This window comes from Coffea arabica, chromosome 3e (genome assembly GCF_036785885.1).
Source record: "Coffea arabica cultivar ET-39 chromosome 3e, Coffea Arabica ET-39 HiFi, whole genome shotgun sequence".
Taxonomy (NCBI): domain Eukaryota; kingdom Viridiplantae; phylum Streptophyta; class Magnoliopsida; order Gentianales; family Rubiaceae; genus Coffea; species Coffea arabica.
Genome location: NC_092315.1, coordinates 43,078,592 through 43,098,975, shown reverse-complemented (window position 1 = coordinate 43,098,975; position 20,384 = coordinate 43,078,592). Strand labels below are relative to the sequence as shown.

General features: G+C 33.4%; 1 pseudogene; it reads left to right on the top strand.

The window, feature by feature from the left end:
* Positions 1–18,156: 18,156 nt before the first annotated feature.
* On the top strand, positions 18,157–19,945 carry LOC140038535 (mitochondrial succinate-fumarate transporter 1-like; annotated as a pseudogene).
* The last annotated feature ends 439 nt before the right edge of the window (positions 19,946–20,384 follow it).

Here is a 20,384-nt window from a genome sequence, read left to right as displayed (position 1 = left end):
TAGTTGTGGCCACTCTCGCCGATTTTTCACTAGTCCAACACTAGTGAAAACTTGTAGAAATGGGTTAGTCCAATGTTAGACCCTTAGGGATCATCCATGCGCTAGATCATATTTGTGTGACAAATCACTACATTTCATGCATATTTTCTACTTTTAGGATCCTTACCATTTTTGCCTGCTATTTCCTTTATATGTATATCCCTTATCCGTATATGTGAAACATGAGATTTAGACTTGCATTCCATTTAAGAAAAAATAGAAATAGGTTAGTGCATTTTGCTTGACTAGATCAGGAGAGCACCCCTTTGAATATGGGATATGGACGAGTATGAGTCCTTAACTTTAGCACGTTCATATCTCCTCTATAAAATGAAAAATTGAGTCACGAATCTTAGTACTCCTGTACCCGTTATGTTGCATTCTTTTTTTTAGGTAACGTATACTTATATATTATAATTTTTTCTTTTTCTTTGAACCTCACTCTTTACATATCCTTGACCTTTTCTAAGAATTATTTTTGGGCATCACAATTAATGTGATTTGCACCAATTAAACTTCGAAGAGATATCTCAACCCTCCCGATAGCCACTAAGTCTAGATTTGCATTCATATAGTAACATCCAAATGTGATAAGTTTTTTAGGTTAAATTAAGAAAATTTTCGACTAAATTATGCAACTAGCTTTGGTTAGGTTGAAAGGGTGCCTTAGATTTTATCCTTGCCTTTCATTTCTTCAACCGTGACTCCCGAGCCCTTTTCTCTTGATTTTCGAAGATTTGGAGCAGTTTAAAAAGGGTTTTCTCTACTTTTTATTTAAAATTCATTTTAGGTGACTTGGTACACCTTAATACAATACCAAGTGGTGATTCCTATTTTTTTAACCGCTTTTAAACTATTTTTTTGGGCCAAAATCATCGCACTTTTTAAGTCCCATTATAGGCCCTTTTTCTTTATTTATTCTCTAGAAATCAAAAACACATTTTCACTTAAAATAAATCAAAATTCATTTTTATAAACCCGAAAATCTTATTTTTTTCATTAAAAATGGGGCGCAACAAGAATTTATAAGACATTGAGTCGGCAAAAATTTGGAAACTTTGAGACTCTACCCAATTGTACTTGGTTGGAATTTGAAAGTTTAGATCAATTTATTTTTGAATTCACGTCTGGAAAGCAAGGATGTTATTTTAAGGAGCTTTCCTAAGTGTGTCAAACAGTTTAACAAACCAACTTGGACAAGGATTCATGTGACCAGATTTTGACAACAATCCAAGTCAAATTTGGTTTCTAAATTCAAGACTATTTTCTTGTTTCCAAATTCAAGACTGTGATCCATCTAAGAACTTTTTTCCTTTCTTTTTTTTTCATAGATCAATTGTTTTCCTCTTTTTTTTCAATTTAAATTAAGAAACAAGAACATCTGCAATTCCAAGTTCAAGAAGATGAACTAGAGTTTCAAGAATCACAAGATTTTGAAGTTTTTGATTCAAGATTTTCAAGAATCACGATGATACAATCCAAAATTTTCAAGAAACACCCAAACCAACAACAAGAAACAAACACAAGGTATGCAAATTTTTTTTTGGATGAACAGTGTCACTACAGTACGATGAATAGGATTTTTTTTTGAATTGGTTAGGGTTTGGTAGAAGAACAAAGAGGAAACTAAGAAAAAAAAAGGATATTAACCTGAATCAAAAGTCAAACCTCTGATATTAACTGATGCAAACTCGAACCCCCAAACTCCCGCTCTCGAAAAAGCGAATTGCACAAGCAACGGAAGGATCTATTTTGATCAAGTTATGGATACAAAAGATGGATTTTAAATCAATCAAAGATAGCTTGAGACTGTTTAGAAATGTAGTAAGCCACCAAAATTTAACGTGATCTTGAACTGATAAGCCAAATTTGAACAAATGAAACATAACGCACTTTGTATCAAGGAACATTCCCAAGCAATATGAAAGAAAAAGAACTCTCACAATTTTATTCATAATCATCTTACCTTTGAAAAGTTGCATAAAATTGGCTATTTATAACCTTATAAGACTAAAAACCCTAATTCTAATTGGAAAAACATAAGTTTCTTAATGTGACTTGAACACTAATAAGACACAACTTATTGTACTAAACATGCTAGATATGCCTTAGTAGGATTACAAGGCCCAAATCAACATTAGAAAATAGAAAATTACTTAAAACTACAAAAATTGCTAAAAATTGTAAAAGTTGGTCCGACAAGAAACCGTCGGACAGTTTCTACGTTTTCTCCACCAATTTTGTCAACCAATTATAATCCGTTTCATGATTAGCTTGGTTAGGTCCCCCAGTTACACTTCTTCGAAGCCTGAATTTGTATCATGCTTCATTCTTGTTCTTCTTCTCTTCTCCTCACGTATTGCACACACTCACACACGCACACACTTCATAATCTTGCATTTTTACTCCATTTCTTTGCTAAAATCATCAACCTAATACTTTTTAATCTTCATAGAGCCACTTTAACCGATTAAAATTCAAGAAAAACATTCAAAAATTCAATTTTAGGAAGATGGAGGGTTAGGGTTCTTAGTTCTTAAATTCTTCAATTGGAGGTCAATTGGGGTGTTTTTCATACGATTTTTTTGCATAATCTTCTCCAAACATCATTCTTCATGATTGATGTGACTTTGGTCATCAAATCTTTGTAATTTAGAAGTGGATATTTTTCAATTTTCTGAATTTTCAGGTATCTTCTAATTTTAAAGTTTTGATTATGTTGATATTTTTTACCTCCATTATACTTATTAAGGTTGTTTAAACATGTTTACATGTTCAAATGCAACAATTGGATGTTTTATTAATTGTTAAAATTTAAAGTTGTTATATTTGGATAAAATTAGAAAAATAGTCTAAATTATTATTTGAGCCTTTTGGATGGATGTTTATGGCTAAACATGGTGGGTTGATGATATTTTAGCATGTAAATTATGTATAGAGTAAATTTGATGAATTTTATAAATTTTTGGGATAATGTTTTATTAATCATGTTTTTGCCTAAATATTGTTAATTGTAGTTAATTTGTTCCCGCTATAAACATGATTATTGATAAAGTCACTAAATTGATAATATTTATTGCCTATTTTAATAAATTGGTGACTTTAACAATTTTTGACAATTTTTGGCAATTTTGAAAGTCATGTCTTTAATGTCATAATTTTGGATAATTTAATTGAATGTTTATGATATAAAGATATGTACTCGTGGTTAATTTAGTCAATTTTGATTCCTCTACATGAATGATAATTTTGTAGAATGCCTACGGTTACTATAAGTGAAAAGATTATTCCTTAGACATTTTATAAGAATTATTTCTTTTATAATAAATAAATTGTGCAAAATTTTGGTCTGGTATAAGAAACTAATTATACTTTCTTTCTTAGATACCTTGACAAGAGGAAAAAGACCTATTATTCGCAAGTCTTCCTCTTTTAACACTGAGGATAGTGAAGGAAGTGAAGAAATGAAGGTGAGTGAGAAACTAGAAGAAAGTAAAGAAGAAAGATCACTTTCGCCCTAACCAGTGATGAGACATCAATGGGCGAGCATGTCTCGCCACTCTGAGGCCGATCTTTATGATATTGCTAGATTCTCAATTTGGAGGAATCAAGAATGGCACGAAAAATGTGCTAATTTGGAGTTCATCTTTGAAAAACATATCAGTTCGGAGATTGAGACTGCATATTGTATCACAGAGGCGTTTAATCAACTGGGATAGGCGCCAATTCTCACTTTGTTGACTCATTACTATTTGAATTTGGTTCACAAGTTTTATGCCAACATCGTTAATAAGGTGAGCTACACAGAGAATTGGTGGACTCTTGGGTGTGTGGTACTCGAATCTACTTGACTCATGATCTCATCACGCGCATTTTGGGTTGTAACAACATGGGTCCAATCATAGATTTGAAGAAGAGGTTCGTTGTTCTCAATAAGAGATAGGATCCATCATATGCTATGACGCGTTTTGGTCTCGAGTACTAACTTTTCCACTATGACAGCCCCACTTTTCCCCAAAGGTGAATCAGAGGGGTCAGCGGATCACTTACCCAACTCTCGTCAGGACTCACTACAATCCATAGCAAGAATTGCTTGAAATTTCTAAACTAACCAAAATAATGTTCATTACACCCCAAAATAACAGTTACATACATCCAAAAGTTATTACACAGGTTCGCGTACAAAAGATCCATCATTCGGCATTTATCTTAGTTACAACCTAAAAATATATACAGTACAATCATTTCTACTAAAATAAAAACTTAAAGTCTCTCAAAACATTCCAACAGTATTCACACTCTCGAATCCAAATCATGTTAAGGAAAACAAAACTTGGGATGAATTTACGCCCAGTGAGCATTCCAAGTAAACAGGCCAAATAAGAGAATAACACAATTTAACATGTAAACACTTTTTTTTCAAGTAATATAGGTTCAAGTAAATCGATACTCAACTTTAGAAACTGGTAGTGGAGCAATTAATTAAAATAGGAATCTTTCAATGTAAAATACTTGATAAATAATAACATTCATGCATGCATTCAATCATTCGTTCAAGTAAATACAAAAATGAACAATAATTTAAATATTAAATTAGTACAGGACTCACAGGGAACAACATTCACCTTATAATTGTCAATTAGCAATCCCCTATATTTTACCACCTTATAACTTCCAAACTCCTACCTTATGTCTTTCGAAAGATCAACAATCCCCTCATTTAATATTCAACATTAAATATTGTACTCAAGGCCTTTCGGCAAAGACTTTTGAGCTTTGCACTTAACATTGGTAAGTTATAAATTCAAATCTATCCAGCTGATCTGACCTCGCAAATGGCGGGTCTCGGATAGGGTGCCAGCATAGGTTAAGCTCAGTTCAGCCAATGTGATAAAGTACACATCGACCTACATTCTTGCATATTTATCACGCATTTATGCAATGTAAACATGCGCTCACAGCAAATTAACAAGACAAGAAAATCACAACGGTCATTCACCTATTCACATGTCATTCAAAAGAGAGCACTTGAGCAAATAATAGTGTTTTCTCAAGTCATGTATAATTAAATAACATGCATTGGAACATTCACCAATCAATTGAAATCCTTCACTTTAACCCTGGTTCGTCCTCTTGAACTCTCTCGAATCCTGTGGTCACATACTATACTAAAACACTAGCAATACAAAGTCAAACTACATGAAGAAATTGAGGTTTCAAAACTTCATTTAGAAAATGCATCAATTTATAAGTTTTATATCCGTATAACCTATCAAAATATAATATTTTCTTGTTGCAATCGAGGAGAAAACCTCATATGCTTACTAAATCAACGTTGCAAAAGTCATTTGGAGCACAAGAACATCGATTATAGTCAAACATTTGAAGAAATTAGAACAAAGCTTTCAAAATACAAAGTTGAAAATTGTCCGACCTAAAATGATTTGAAGAAACTCATTTTCTTTCATTTAAACCTCAATTCCACTTATAAAACCAAGCTCAAAATGGTTTAACAACTCCAACTTAAAGTTGGAAATGGAAGCAAGAACAAGTTTAGAAAATAGAATTTTCTCCAGTTTTGCACGACACTGTTTGAAAAATCGTATCGCAAGCTTCTTAAGTCCAAAATTTATAAACTTTATACCTTTGGAAAATAGACTCAAATGACTACAATTTTTCAGAATACATATTTGTAAGATTCTATCCATAAATCAGTCAAATTCTAGTCTCAAGTTGCTGCTTCATCAAGTAGAAGAATAGAACATGTGTGAAAATTCAGTCAATTTTGAAAAATCATAGATATTCATAAGAATTAAGAAAAATTTTGAAATTTTCATGGTAGAATGCACTCTGAATTTAATTTCAAACACAATAATCAGAACTCAATTTGGATTTTTCTATACAAAGTTATAGCAATTTTTCCAAAACTGCGCAAAGCTCTCTGCGAAAATTTCTAGCAACACTTCCCTTATTTTTTTAATTTTTTCATCCAAACTCAACACCAATATTTATAGCAATCCAACCTCAATCACAACCACAAGTCATAGACTATAAAGTGCACTTGTTTAAGGTCACAAAACCATCCAATATAGTTAATTTCTAGCTCAAGAATCAACCATGGCAGAGCTGAAATTTATAACCCTAGTCTGAAAATTTCAACTACAAACTGAAATTTTCCATAAGTAAGCCAAAATAACTTGTAAAAGTTAGAAGATTCACATGACAAAATTACTAAATCATGGCCAAGCTCAAAGCATCATATAAAAGCTGAAATTTTACCATCAAAATTGAAATTTTTGAATACCACTCAAACCATGAAATTTCTCATGAAAACTACCAATATCAAGTCTTAAATCCACTCTTATGCAAGTATTAAAAGAAAAGAGAGTTTCTTGATAGAGTTACCTTAATACCCTAAGAAGAAAAGGAAATCAAGTGTTTCTTTCTCCCAAATCATTCCACCAAAACCCTTAATCTTCCTCAGATGAGACCTTTTATGGAGTACTTTGCAAGATTAAAGTGAAAAACTCAAGATTCAAGCAAGAGACCAAGTTGTGTTAGGATCGGAGACAACCTAAGAGAGGGGGTGAATTAAGTTGATTATAAAGCTAATCAAGTTATGGGTACTTTTTTGCTCAATATGAAATTTACTCTCTTTTCTAAATGATCACATAATAAATCAATCAATGAATGAACAAAATAACTTGAGAGAAGTAGAAGATATAACCAATTTAAAGATCACGAGATAACAATAAATAAATAAGAAGAAAGGAATTGCAAACCAATTGACTACCAAGCTCCTCTTGAACTTGAAGATCAATTCAAACAAGTTTCTTCAAGTTGATGAAATACAACCAATCTTGTGTACAAAGAAATGCTTACTTCCTCCTTATTCTAAGCTCCACTCGATCAAGTTAGGAAGTTTTACTATCCCTCACGACAACCCTCACAGAGCTACACTATTGAAATATTCACTCACAAATGAAAAGTTTACAATGAATCTTACACCACTAAGGGTACAAATCTTCCTTGTAGAGTGTTTTCTTACTAAAACTGCTCTTAATCTTTTGTATTTTCAGTATGCAAAAGTTGAATTTAAATTTCTGACCAAGTGCTATTTATATGAGGTCAGAAAAGTACTCATTATGACTTCCAACGGTTAAAAAGTAACTGAAGAGTCAATAGCTGTTGGGAATATCGAACGTTCAATCCAGCCGATGCTTGCATCCGACAGCAGACAGAGAGTTTGAGAAATCATCTTATTTCTATCGGACGTCTGGTGACAGGTTCTTTGTGCGTCTAACAGCAAATAGAGAGTTTTGAGAAATCATCTTATTCTATCGGACGTCCGGTGGAGACATTTTGCGTCCGATATGATTATCCAGCATTTGCCCTGTTTATCGGATGTCTGGTATTGATTTTGTGAGCGTCCGATAGCTTTCAACAACCTTTATTTCCTTTCAATTGCTCTTGTTCTTAGAATCAAATTTCTTTAGAATTGAAAAAATTTCTTATTGAGAAGAGATTAGTAATAATCAATTGTTTTGTAAACATCAAAAGACAGGGATCAAGATCATCATTCTCTCCTTTTTTGATGATGCCAAAACAATAGATGATGATAGAAAACTAAGTACCAATCACATTCAAAACTATTAAGTACTAATCTCATAGCATCTCCCCTTTACACATATCAGAATAACTCTCCCTTACATATTGCATCCATAACCAGTATCCATTTAGTAATTTCTCCTCCTTTTTGTCATCATAAAATGAGAGAGTAATTGCCATAAAAAATAACAACAGTTACAACCATTATCAGTCAATAACATAAAAATAACACCAAAGAGATAAAAAATAACAATGAATATCAATGAGACCAACACTCATATCAACCGAAATCCATTAATCATTAAAAAAAAATATCAAAGGAAACTTAGTTCAAAACATCAGAAATATCAAAAGAAAATTACAAAAGAACATTGAAAATGCATCCTAATATAAAGTGCAAATGACCCTAGAGTATCTAAAGTGTGATCACAAAATTTTGAAAAGTCACTTCTAATTTTAACGATATTCAAATCAAGCAGATTTTAAACTTTTGCAAATAGGGAAATAAAATTTTTGAAAGTATCATCTTTGTAAGCAAGAAAAATCACCCAAGTGTATCTAGAATAATCATCAACAATGGTTATATAATATTTCTTACTACCCAACCTAACAATTTTTGTAAGACCAAACAAATCAAGATGTAAAATTCCAATGGTCTTGAGGTAGAAACACATTTTTTGGGTTTAAAAGAAACTTTGATTTATTTTTCAAATTGACAAGCATCACAGATTTTGTTTTTTTCAAACTTAATTTTTGGTAAACCTCTAACAAGATTCTTTTTGAAAATTTTTTTTAATAAATCCATATTGAAATGACAAAATTTTCTATACCACAACCAAGAGTTTTCATTTGAAACTTTAAGACATTGAAAGCTAGAGGAATTGATATTTTCAAGAATCACAATATATATGTCATTAAATCTTTTCCTTTGAAAATGATGTTAAATTTTGAATCAAGAACTAAACACTCATACTTCTTGAATAAAACATACAGATTTCTATCACATAATTGACTAACACTTAACAAATTATAACCCAAATTATTATCTAAAAGAACATTATGAACAAAAATCTGATCATTCTTACCAACATCTCCTACTCCAATTTTTTGATTTTCATGTCATCTCCAAATGTCACTTTGTCACTAAACTTTGACTTGAATTTGATGAATTGTGATGGATCACCGGTCATATGTCTTGAAAATTTACTATCTATGAACCACTTTGATTCCTTAATGATGTTCCCCAACTTCACCTACGCAAGAGTTCAAGAACTAATATTTGGTACCCTTTAATTTTTGGGTTCTTGAGAGTTAACATCATGTCTAACTATCCACCTGCATTTTATGTCTTTTCTTATGTTCTTCGTCACATAGCAATTGCTTTTCATGTGACTTTTTTTATAACAAAACTTACATATAACCAAAGAGTTATTTGCAATGAACAGGTTTAATAAATCTTACTTGTCTTCTCTTATAAATAATAAATTCATTTGCACCAGAATTAACTTTTTCTTATGAGTATCAAAATGAGCCTTTGATTCATTCTCACATAGCAATTGCTTTTCATGTGATCTTTTTGACAACAAAAATTATATATAACCAAAGAGTTATTTGCATGAACAGATTTAATAAATCTTACTTCTCTTTTCTTATAAATAATAAATTCATTTACACTAGAATTTAATTTCTTCTCATGAGTGTCAAAATGATTCTTTGATTCATTCCCTTGAAAATAGTTTTATTTTTTATGTTGGAATAATTAATTTAAATTATCCATTCTTCTTTTCAAATCACCTTGTTCTTTTCGAATATTTCACAAAATCTTATTTTTCTATCAAACTCATTTTGTAGATTAATTTCACTTTTTTTTCAAGTAATCATTTTCAGTTTTCAGTTTTTTATTTTCTTGAAAAAGATGTGCATTGTGCTGAAGAAAAAAATAATTTTGTGTTTTAATTCCTTGTTTCTGCCATAAGATTCTTTCAAACTATCATGCAATTTTTTAATGAAAGATTCAAGATCATCATCAGTTTCATCATTACTATCAAGTTGAGCGTTACAAGTTGTTACCTCATTATCTCTAATGACCATAAAAGTTATTTGAACAGATTCTTCTTGCTCTTCAATTTTACCAAGGAGTTGCATTCATTCCATGTGAAATGAAAGTTGTTGAATCTTGATATTCTTTCAACTTTTCTTTCTTTGTTCTTCTTCATTGGATACTCACTCATGTAGTGTCCAAGTTGACAGCATTCATAGTATTTGTCACATTACTTTTTATTAACCTCTTGCTTTTCTTTGTTTCTTGCAAAGTTGAATTGATTGGTATTCGAATTGCTAGACCCTCCTTTTCTGAATCTCCTTTTGTTGATAATTCTCTTGAAACTTTTTGTGATGAGAGTTAGATCATTATCATCCATATCTTCTTGATCCAGTGAAACCGAGTCATCATCATCTTGAGAAACTTTCAGAGCAATGCTCCTTTTGCTCTTGCATCTTCTTCTTCATATACCTTGGTATTGAGTTTCGACTCATAAAATGTTAGAGAGTTTATAAGAGATTCAATAAGCATTGAATTCAAATCTTTTGCCTCTTCAATAGTAGTCACCTTACTTTCCCAATCTTTAAATAAAACATTCAAGATTTTTTTATTTTTCTCTCCTAAGGAGTATTCGTTTTCCAAAACTTCTAAGTTCTTAATAAGATTATTGAATCTATAATATATTTTATCAATATTTTCATGAGGTTCCATCTTAAACAACTCATACTTGGTAATTAAAATAGATTTCTTCTATTATCTAACATGCTCACTACCTTCATGAATTTCTCTCAATTTATTTCAAATTTTTTTAGCAGATTTACAACATTTGACCCGTATGGATTCATTTGAGTCTAAAACACTATATAACACATTCATGAATTTTGTATTTAAATGAGGTGAGCCCTATCCTCAGCAGTCAGTTCATTTCTTATTTTTGATCTTGGTCTGTGAATATCTTTATCTATTATAGAGACATCATATGGACTTTTATTAATAATGAATAACAATTCAATATCAATCGATTGCAAGAAGATAATTATTCTTTCTTTTTAACTCACATAATTCGACCCATTAAATATATGAGGTCTAGTGACAGATTGTTTTTCAAAAAATATGGTATTATTGCTTGTCATCTTTACTCCTAAACTGATTGAATTTAATTTCTAAGAAACCAAACTCTGATACTAATTTTTAGGATCGAAGACAACTTAATAGGTGGTGAATTAGGTTGATTATAAAGTTAGTCAAATTATGGTTACTTTTTTGCTCAATATAAAATTACCCTCTTTTCTAAATGATCACACAATGAATCAATCAATGAATGAACAAAATCACTTGAGAGAAGTAGAAGATATAAGCAATTTAAAGATCACGAGATAATAATAAATAAATAAGAAGAAAGGAATTGCTAACCAATTGACTACCAAGCTCTTCTTGAACTTGAAAATCAATTCAAACAAACTTCTTTAAATTGATGAAATATAACCAATCTTGTGTACAAAGGAAGGCTCACTTCCTTCTTGTCCTAAACTCCACTCGATCAAGTTAAAAAGTTTTACTATCTCTCAGGATAACCATCACAGAACTACACTATTAAAATATTCACTCACAAATGAAAAGTTAACAATGAATCTTACACCACCAAGGGTACAAATCTTCCTTATAGACTGTTTTCTCACAAAAACTACTTTTAATCTTTTATATTCTCAGTGTACAAAAGTTGAATTTAAGTTTCTGACCAAGTGTTATTTATATAAGGCCAGAAAAGTGCTCATTATGACTTTCAACTGTTACAAAGTAATTGAAGAGTTAACTAATTGTTGAGAGTATCGGACGTCTGATACAGCCGATGCTTGAGTTCGACAGCAGACAGAGAGTTTGAGAAATCATCTTATTTTTATCGGACGTCCGTTGAGAGGTTCTTTGTACGTCCGACAGCAAATAGAGAGTTTTGAGAAATTATCTTATTTCTATCGGATGTCCGGTGGAGACATTCTACGTCCGATATGATCATCCAGCATTTGCCCTATTTATCGGACGCCCAGTATTAACTTCGTTAGCATCCGACAGCTGTCAACAACCTTTATCTCTTTTCAATTGCTCTTGTTCTTAGAATCAAATTTCTTTAGAACTGAAAAGATTTCTTATTGAGAAGAGATTAGTAATATCCGATTGTTTTATAAACATAAAAAAATAGGGATCAAGATCATCAAGTTGAAATTTTGGAGTTTTTTCCTCTCTTTTCTTGCTAGGAAGCTCGGCCAAGAAGTAGAAAGAAAGGAAGGGAATTTTGACCCAACTTCTAAGAGAAAATTCAAGAGAAGTCTTGGTCAAAGTTTTATAGATGAGTGACACTTGGCAACGCAAGAAAGTGAAACTTAGCAAAGCAATGATTAGTGTCTAATTAATGACCTAATTATCTTGGTTGGATAAGAAGAAAATTCGATCTTAGTCAAATGGTAAACCAAGAGCTAATCCTTATCTAATTATCTTTCAAGCATTAAAATATCTAGTCAACTTTTAATTATCTCTTGACTCCTTACAAATAATATCCCTTTGCATCCAACTCCTCCTAATCTTTCAAATTTATCACACAAACCTTACTAGTGGGTCCCACTTCTATAATGCGTTACGAACTTAACATGTACTAATTTTTACAAGAACAATGATTTAAAAACTTGACTCACTTGTAAAAATATTTAGGAAATGAAGGTAATACGGCAAAGTAACGAAAATATATTCGAAGAAATAAAATAAAATAAGAAATTTTTTGGGGTCCTCACATCCACTCAAGGAAAGAGACGATAGTTGCTAGCACTCGCCATTGCTTCATTATCTATATAATGACGCACAATGTGTTCCCAAAAAAGAGTGGTCACAGGGAGGTCCGAAAAAGTGACATCTACTTTTTGGACTATATATTTCACAACCAGAAATCTCCCTACAATCGCATCCCATTACCGAACATCATCTTCAGTTATATAAGGTTAACGGCAAGACGGAGCACTACTTCTTTCAAACTTGCATTTTTTTCGTCTCCTGTCTTTAGTGTTTAAGCGAGTAGGCTTTTTTCTATTTTTGCATGACATTTCCTTTATATGTACATCCTTCATCCCATATTCCCCTATATTTATATCATTTATTCCATATTCCCCTGTATGTATATTCCTTATCACTATGTGTAAGACATAGCATTAAACTTGCACTTCATTTAAGAAAATTATAACTAGTTTAGATCATTTGCTTGACTAGATAGGAAATACCCCTCGAATATGGGATATGGACGAGTATGACTTTCTAACCTTAGCACGCTCGTATTCCCTCTATTAAAGGAAAAATTAAAGTCACGAGTATCAGTTTTCCCCGCACCCATTCTCTTAGGTCATATATATTTGTATATTATTATTTTCTTTTCTTTTCTTTTTTTCGAGTCTCATATTTTGCATATTCATGACCTCTTCAAAGAGTCAATTTTTGGGCATCACAATTAATGTGATTTACATCAATCAAATTTTGAAGAGATATTTCGACCCCCCCAATATATATTAGGCCTAGATTTGCATTCATGTAGTAACTTCCAAATATGATAAGTTTTTAGGTTAAATTAAGAAAATTTTTTGACTAAATCATGCAACTAGCCTTGACTAGGTTGAAAGAATGTTTTGGATTTTATCCTTGCCTTCCCTTTCTTCAACCGTGACTCCCAATCCCTTTTCTCTGATTTTCAAAGATTTGGAATCGTTTAAAAAGGATTTTCTCTACTTTTTATTTTAAAATTCATTTTAGGTGACTTGATATACCTTAACTCAATACCGAGTGGTGACTACTATTTTTTATTTAAAACCGTTTTTGAACTATTATTTTGGACCAAAATCGTCCCACTTTTAAATCCCATTTTAGGCACTTTTTTTTATTTATTCTCTACAAATCAAAAATTCATTTTCATTCAAAGATAAAATAAAATCCATTTTTATAAACTCGTAAATATATATTTTACATTTAAAAAATAGGGCGCGACAGATCCTACAACCTCAGAAGGATCCTCCTTGGGATCCTCCTCCATCGGCTCCATCTCCACCTCAACTATAGGGGCAGCCTCCCCAGGTCCATCTCCAAGCAAAGCCTCCTCTATACGGTCGGTCATAGTCGTATACTCAGCTATAATACCATCAACTCGGTTACCTACCTCCTTGATAATCCGGATGAGACGCCCATCGGTTGTCTGATACTGAATATGGGAGACGTCAGCCCTCTAACGCTCCTCAAGTACCCTAACCTCCAGCTCCTGGCTGTTTGGGCCACCATTGTGGCCATCATCTCCTCCCTCTTAGCTCGTGCTATCCTGCGGTTGCGAGTCAACCGTCTCCTCTCCTCGACTACCTCTAACACCACATTGTTAGAGTAGGAGAATCTTTCTCGACAAGGGCACGTCCTAACCCGCTTAGCGGGTGAGTACCGTAGGAGGGGTTTGGCTCCGACCATGCGATACGGAATCACGGAGAGAGGTCCCTCAATCCTATCATCATCACTGTCACTGTCCATATCTTACAAATAACCCATAAAACTAAAGGTTAGATCCATATAATCACCGGTACCATTTAAAAATTTAACTTAAAGTCTATCACGGATCTCTATGACCAAAAGTTCATGACTAAGAGCTCCTAATCTTATTCCAGGTATTTCAAACCTAGTGCTCTGATACCAACTGTGACACTCCTACCTCTCCCTAGGGCGAACCCTAGAGTATTAGCCGGAAGCCTACCCAACTCTCGTCAGGACTTACGCACTCGTTCAAACTTAATAAAGAATCACAAATCAACCATCAACTTAATTAAGAAATATTTCGAATATACAAGTCCAAGACTCCAAAGGCCGGCATTTACAATTACAAACCACTTTTTCCAACATAACAAAATTTACACTTTAAGAGTCACCAAATTCATACAAAAGATATACTAGTTTCCACCAAGAACCGTTAGTCTAGAATCACCAACTTCCACCTCCAAGTCATGTTAACGAAAACAAACTTAAAGGGATGAACTAACGTTCAGTGAGGTCTAGAAAAAAATCACACAAGCAAGCAAGTAGTACCAATTAATCAAATAACATACTTGAAAGCAACTTTAACATGAGATTTCATTTAAGTGCACAAGTAGGAAATAAACACAAGTGGAAGGATACAGGAGCTCTCAGGAGCTATTTCTACTTCTCGACCGATTCAAACCATCTGTGGTTGACTCTCCGTCAACTCAAGTAGTAACATGACCGTAACGCTCCACTTACTTCCTCCATCCAATATAACATCCACTCGGATCCGGAACCAAACATTCATATAGTGGCGATACTATTCGAGTATGTCAAGCGAGATCTCAAAAGATCAAACTATATCATTTTCCAAGATTCACCAAACTTCTCAACCAAACCCTTGCCGACTCTAGTTACGAGATTAGCCAATGGGTTGGGGCGTCCCCACAAGCATGATTGGTCGATGAGACAATGCTCCAATCGACTTAGAATCGTTCATAACATTGAATTGGTATGAGAGGCACCTCCCACCCAAAGAGGGTGAGTTACATACTGTTGTTCAGTGCTCACGAGTTAAAACATGTTCGAGTACAAGTGCAAGTCACAAACATTCACGTAACAAATATCATTTAATCAAGAGAGAGAGAGGACGAGGGTGGTAAAGTACATCCTCAACTCGGCAAGTTCACGTATCATAGAACACTTGTACAAATATTATTTCAATCATAGTAACATTGAACATGCACTTAACACTCATCAAATCAAGAACAAAACAAGAGCAAAAGCGAGAGATCAGACAAGTTCCTTCGCATCCACGTGACCATTTGAGACATGCACAATCACGATTACCTAGGTGCTCGACAAAGACTAATAAAAAAATAGTTTTTTGCTACCCACTCTCAAGGTCACAAGTTCAAGTCAAGTTAAATGAGTTTTTCTCCCTAAATCATTGAAATAATACTCAAAGGAAACTCAAAAGTCGTTTCGAGTTAAGTCTTGACAAGAACTCTCATTTTCAAAAGAAAGTACCATACTTAACTTTAGACACCAAAATCGAGAAAATGGAAGATGGTTTTCATCTCTCAAAACTTCTAATCCTATGCCCAAGTTTTAGAATATAAAGGAACGTTCACATTTTCTAAGCTAATGGAGTCAAAATTCATTAAAACTCCACTAATTTTCATAGTAAATGTTAGTGCTAAAGGTTCCAAGTTTTGAGTATAAAACTAGTGAAATTCTCCAAGAATTACTCTAGCTAAAATGCTCCATTTTTAGGGTTCAATCTCATGAAATTCAAGGCCATAAGACTAGGGCTGAAATTCATTTCTAAAGTATGAAATGAGATGCAAATAACTAAGAAGGTAATGCTTATAGCCTCGAAAATATTTCCAAGTGACTTTGGAGTATTGTTACCTTACAAGGAAAAATTTAGTTTTTGCAATCGTCTTTGAAAAATCATAACTCTAATTCCACAAGTCCAAAATTGGCAAATCTTATACCATTCGAAGATAACTCTCTAGAAGACACTTTTCCCAGATTAGAATTCGAAATAAGTCAAATTTTAGCTCCAACTCACTGTTCCAGCAAGAACAGAGCAAAACAGTTTTGTATTTTCAGTAAAATTTGGAAATTTGACAAAATTCATAGAAATAGAATCAGCCCTTGAAATTTAAATCATTGAAAGAAATTCAAATCTAGTTTCAAACGGAATTCAATTTGGACCTTTCCACACCAAGATACAACAGTTTTAGGAAAGCTGATTTTTGGAATCTGGTCAGGAAATTTTCAGTTTTGGAGCACTTGACACAGTTTCAAAATCAAGTCATAACTAAAGCTACACAACTCAAAATTTAGCATAGTTTGCGACGTTGAAAACTAGCTTCAAAATGCCAAAATTTACTAGAAGAAATTATCTTAAAATTTATTTTGTAAGATGAGTGAAAATGAGTTACAAACTGCAGCTATGCTTATTTCTCGGATTGAAATAGTGAGGAACATCAGTCAATTTTTCTGGTTCACTATGGCTCATAGAAAATGAACTAATAGGTGCATTTTATACTGTTGAAAAGACCTTGGAGTCTAGTTTCATATGCCATAAATGACACTTGATTTTGACTCTTGGACGAAAAGTTATGGCCTATTAAGTACACGCTGGTCTGGTATCCTGATCAGAAATTTTCTGGATTTGCTTCCTCAATTTAACCTAACTTTAACTCAACCGAATGAAATGGTTTTTGAGAGATAATTTACACACATAAAAACCAACATATAACAATCATTTTGGCATCAAAATTACCATAAAATTCAAAATTAAAATGAGGGAAATAACTAGCAAAATTTCGGATAGTTTGCTCCCTTTTTCATCAAGTTTTCTTTTCAACTTCCACAACCAAAACCAAGCTACCATTCATTAAACAACAACCAAACAAGCAATAATTTCTCAAGGCCACTACCTAAGAAACCACCTCAAGATATCTACCTAGAGTCAAGATTCATTGAACCCATCAACAACCCAATCTTAACTAGTTAAAACCAACTAAACTAGCCATAAGTTGGAAGGAAAAATGAGAGTTTTGGGGTGTTACCTTACTTCCAAGAGATGAAGACCAAACCACAAGAGTTTAAGCTCTAAACCACCAAGGTTCTTTCCTCCTTCAAATCTCCCTTTAAGCTTGAGTGATGATCCAAAAAAGTGAGCAAGATTGGAGTGTGTTTTTGGAGGAAAAATGGAAGAAAAGGAAGTTAAAATTTTTGGCAACAAATAGTGAAGGGTGGCCGGCCAAGAGGGGAGGGGAAAGGAAAGGTTTGATAGCTTTTTGAGTGAAGTGACTTGATGGAAAGGTGATATGACATAAAGCTATCTTGGGTGCAAAAAGTCAACAATTGACTAGTGGGCTACTAGTGCTCCTAATTGAGTTTAATCCAACTCACTCACCTCTACTCGCTCAATTAACTTTTCTTAGTCTACTATTAATCACCCTAAATTTTTCAAGACCACTGCACTCTCGAACCGAATTTTATCTTGAAAAACGTGTATTCACTATTTCTCACTAAATGAGCCACAGAAAAATTAAATTTACTTGCACACGTTTTAAAAATATAAAATGAGACATTGTTCCATACAAATGAAATTAAAATGGATGAAATAAATTAATTGGAGTAAACGAATAAATAAATAATTAAATAAGCCAGTAAAATAAAATAAAAGTAAGTAAAATAAAATTCGGGTCCTCACATTTTGCTTGGTTCCTCTTAATAGACATCAAATTTGTTCTCAATAAAATTGTCAATACAAAGAAAAAAAATGTGGGTTGATTTAGGATGATTAACCCCAAATGTTTAGAGTAGAGGTTAGAATAATTTAGGTAATTGAGGGCTTGGACGTTTGAGTGAAAAAAGGATAAGGATTGCGAGTTTTATGACTAACAATTTGTAGGTAATATATGAAAAAAACCTATAGAGAAGTAAAGATTGTGAAGGTAAGGATTACGAAGGTGGATTTTGGCATCTAAGATAGAGTTTGTTCGAAAGAAAAAGTGATGAGCGTTTGAAAGTTTGGGCGGATGTAGAAAACTATGGGGATGAAAAATATCAAAAAATTGCCTCAATTATAAAACTCATAATTTTGGTAGTATTCAAGTGCATTATAGACTTTAAAAAATTTTAATGATTATTCATATTAAGGAAATTTAGATGAGGGCAATTTTGGGCATTCATATACTTTTTTGGTCTTACATCATCAAGGTGAAACCCAAACCTATGTTCTAGGAAAGTATGTGTAATTTTCAAAGAGTGAGGGGAGCAGTCTGAAATTACTAGAAACCTCAAGGGAGGTTTCTGAAATTATCCTTTTTTTAATTACTAAGTAATCAAGTTCGATCATTTCCAATTGACTTCTCTTCCTTATTATTTCTTAAATTAATATCTAAAATTTTTCTTACCATTGAGCATCCATTAGTCAAATCTTTTAAATATATTTATGACATGATTACCAACAAGTTGTGTATTAATCGTATGGTTGTAAAGCCTAAGCTGGCTTTGACAAAACATGTGACAATGCCAAGACACAGCCTTTGAGACTGGAGAGGAGAAGGGGAGGGTTGGTAAGGGATGGGCCGCCGACCCACCGAGGGATGAAATATATAAATCCCCAAAAACTTCTTTTTGCAGTGTTCATCGCCATCAGTTGAACTGCAGGATCGAATCAGACCACTTTGACCAATGCATTGGCTTGGCCGGTTTGCTTTTCAGCTCTGGCATAAATCACTATTGCGAGGGGAAAGAGGATTCACATTTTTGCCTCAATCATAAGCGCTTGCACTGCCTCAAGAATCAATGGCAGAGAAAAGTCTGGTAATTAGGGGGGATTAGGGTCATTAGGGGGGATTGTAGAGGCATCTTGCTTACAGTCCATTGATGTTATAAAAACCCGACTTCAGCTGGATAGGTCTGGTAATTATGAGGGCATAATCCACTGGGACTCCACTATAGTACGAAATGAAGGTGTTCGGGCTTTGTGGAAGGGTTAGACTACTCATTTAACCCACAAGTATGCACTTCAGATGGGGTCCAATGCAGTTCTGCAATCTGTCTTCAAGGATTCTAAACTGGAAAGCTTAGCCCTCAATGGAGGCCTTTCTCAGGATTTGGAGCTGGTGTGCTTGAAGCCCTCGTTATTGTTACACCTTTTGAGGTGGTGAAGATTAGATTACAACAACAGAGAGGTTTGAAACCTAAACTTATGAAGTACAAGAGTCCACTGCACTGTGGTAGGACAATCATTCGTGAAAAAGGCCTTCGTGGTCTGGGACGAACCAGGCTACCACGTTCACAACCAAAAATGCTTTGGATGTGATTCTGCTGAAGAAACATGAAGGTGATGGAAAAGTCCTTCAACCTTGGCAGTTTATGGTATCTAGATTTCTTGCGAGAACAACTGGCCTAGAGTGCACTTGTCCCTTTGATGTTGTGAAGACAAGACTGATGACTTAGAGCCATTCTGGTGGTGAATTGAAGTACACGGGAATGTTTCATGCTATCTCAACGACATATGCAGAGGAAGGGTTGCTTGCCTTGTCGAAGGGTCTGCTACCCAGGCTTATAAGGATCCTACCTGGCCAAGCCATTAAGTGGCCTGTAGCTGACCAGGTGATTGGTATTTATGAGAGGACATATACGCAAAATGTATTGGACAATAATGTAGAGAATACTATGAAATGGCTACAAAATTAATAAGAAAAAGGCTTCAAATCGTGACTGCAAATCACTTTTCTTAAGACTTTATTCGTCCCTTATATTGTGCAAAATACCAAGGACGAATATCCTCTAAAATAAGATGAAATTTGATTGCAAAACTCTGCACTAAATTGTTCCCAAAGAACAAAGAAGAGAATAGTAGAAATTTTTCTAGAGTTTGTAAGTCTTTTTTGTCTGCAGCCAAAAGACCACAAATTGATCCATATATAGAATTTCATATCCCTTAAACAATTATTGAGTGGTAGAAACTTCTTTGGAGATGCACCCCTTCAAATGGCGATTGATTCATTTGAAAATTAAAAGGTTACAAGCAAAATTGCAGAAAGTTGCTAGGTGTGACCTTTGACTTCAACAATTCCCTGCCATTTTTAATATATTAAAATTTTCTTTACAGATCACTGTAAAATTTTGATAA